We start from the raw sequence: 3,120 nt of genomic DNA, 5'->3' as shown, positions 1-3,120 counted from the left end.
ATAGCCTAGATTTTGTAAAATCCTTAACTTAGCTGAGAAATAACTTAACTTTTCTATAGGCATGCTATAAAGTTTTATAAAAAGATTAGGGATGTAGGCATTAGAGCAATTTCTCATTGAATTATGGGTGTTCTGATTTCACTGATTCCTTCTAAACATGTGAGATGTATTTTTTATATGCAGATATGCAAATAACCATTATAGTATCAATTTGGTCAAAGAACTGCTTTGCAACACAGATTACCAAAATCAAACAAGTTAACAGGTAAACACTTACATTTTCCTAAAGGTTTTTTAAGTTTTACGAAAATATTAGGGATGTAGGCTTTATAGCAATTTCTCATTGGACTATGGATGTTCGGATTTCAATGATTCATTTTAAACATGTGAGATATAATTTTTATATGCAGATATGCAAATATCCTTTATTGTATCAATTTGGTCAAAGATTTTTTTCCAACACAGATTACCAAAATTGAACAAGTTAACAGGTAAATACTTACCTTTTCCAAAAGGATACCTTTTACTATGCACCAAAAACCTAAAAAAACTATAAATATGTGTACATCATGCACATCATTGTTTATGTTGTATTTATTTTCCTATGGGAATTACATTTAGAAATGTACATTCTTTACAACATTGTCATCCATTGAATTCATGCAGAGTTTGAAGATTTCAAATAGTGACAAAAAGAATGACTTGACCACGAAGGGACACGAACCCTCAATCTTCTGATCAGAAGTCAGATGCCTCATCCATTATGCCACGCTGTCATCTATGTCGAAATTGTCGAACCTGTGGAAGGTGTGGTAATAGTAACCTCAAGTATAACATTCAAAATTTAGAAGCTTTTTCTAGAGGTATGTTTTGGAAAAACTTGCATATGAATTACAAAATGAAATCCAACATATTTTAGTGATTTATGTTGAGTGAACATTACAAAGTATACCTTTCACATAGCCTAGATTTTGTAAAATCCTTAACTTAGCTGAGAAATAACTTAACTTTTCTATAGGCATGCTATAAAGTTTTATATAAAGATTAGGGATGTAGGCATTAGAGCAATTTCTCATTGAACTATGGGTGTTCTGATTTCACTGATTCCTTCTAAACATGTGAGATGTATTTTTTATATGCAGATATGCAAATAACCATTATAGTATCAATTTGGTCAAAGAACTGCTTTGCAACACAGATTACCAAAATCAAAAAAGTTAACAGGTAAACACTTACATTTTCCTAAAGGTTTTTAAAGTTTTATGAAAATATTAGGGATGTAGGCTTTATAGCAATTTCTCATTGGACTATGGATGTTCGGATTTCAATGATTCATTTTAAACATGTGAGATATAATTTTTATATGCAGATATGCAAATATCCTTTATTGTATCAATTTGGTCAAAGATTTTTTTCCAACACAGATTACCAAAATTGAACAAGTTAACAGGTAAATACTTACCTTTTCCAAAAGGATACGTTTTACTATGCACCAAAAACCTAAAAAAACTATAACTATGTGTACATCATGCACATCATTGTTTATGTTGTATTTATTTTCCTATGGGAATTACATTTAGAAATGTACATTCTTTACAACATTGTCATCCATTGAATTCATGCAGAGTTTGAAGATTTCAAATAGTGACAAAAAGAATGACTTGACCACGAAGGGACACGAACCCTCAATCTTCTGATCAGAAGTCAGACGCCTCATCCATTATGCCACGCTGTCATCTATGTCGAAATTGTCGAACCTGTGGAAGGTGTGGTAATAGTAACCTCAAGTATAACATTCAAAATTTAGAAGCTTTTTCTAGAGGTATGTTTTGGAAAAACTTGCATATGAATTACAAAATGAAATCCAACATATTTTAGTGATTTATGTTGAGTGAACATTACAAAGTATACCTTTCACATAGCCTAGATTTTGTAAAATCCTTAACTTAGCTGAGAAATAACTTAACTTTTCTATAGGCATGCTATAAAGTTTTATAAAAAGATTAGGGATGTAGGTATTAGAGCAATTTCTCATTGAGCTATGGCTGTTCTGATTTCACTGATTCCTTCTAAACATGTGAGATGTATTTTTTATATGCAGATATGCAAATAACCATTATAGTATCAATTTGGTCAAAGAATTGCTTTGCAACACAGATTACCAAAATCAAACAAGTTAACAGGTAAACACTTACATTTTCCTAAAGGTTTTTTAAGTTTTATGAAAATATTAGGGATGTATGCTTTATAGCAATTTCTCATTGGACTATGGATGTTCGGATTTCAATGATTCATTTTAAACATGTGAGATATAATTTTTATTTGCAGATATGCAAATATCCTTTATTGTATCAATTTGGTCAAAGATTTTTTTCCAACACAGATTACCAAAATTGAACAAGTTAACAGGTAAATACTTACCTTTTCCAAAAGGATACCTTTTACTATGCACCAAAAACCTAAAAAAACTATAACTATGTGTACATCATGCACATCTTTGTTTATGTTGTATTTATTTTCCTATGGGAATTACATTTAGAAATGTTCATTCTTTACAACATTGTCATCCTTTGAATTCATGCAGAGTTTGAAGATTTCAAATAGTGACAAAAAGAATGACTTGACCACGAACCCTCAATCTTCTAATCAGAAGTCAGACGCCTCATCCATTATGCCACGCTGTCATCTATGTCAAAATTGTCGAACCTGTGGAAGGTGTGGTAATAGTAACCTCAAGTATAACATTCAAAATTTAGAAGCTTTTTCTAGAGGTATGTTTTGGAAAAACTTGCATATGAATTACAAAATGAAATCAAACATATTTTAGTGATTTATGTTGAGTGAACATTACAAAGTATACCTTTCACATAGCCTAGATTTTGAAAAATCCTTAACTTAGCTGAGAAATAACTTAACTTTTCTATAGGCATGCTATAAAGTTTTATAAAAAGATTAGGGATGTAGGCATTAGAGCAATTTCTCATTGAACTATGGGTGTTCTGATTTCACTGATTCCTTCTAAACATGTGAGATGTATTTTTTATATGCAGATATGCAAATAACCATTATAGTATCAATTTGGTCAAAGAACTGCTTTGCAACACAGATTACCAAAATCAA

The sequence above is a fragment of the Taudactylus pleione genome, unplaced genomic scaffold (genome assembly GCF_031769625.1).
Source record: "Taudactylus pleione unplaced genomic scaffold, aTauple2 ptg000612l, whole genome shotgun sequence".
NCBI lineage: Eukaryota > Metazoa > Chordata > Amphibia > Anura > Myobatrachidae > Taudactylus > Taudactylus pleione.
Note: the sequence above shows the minus strand (reverse complement) of the source record.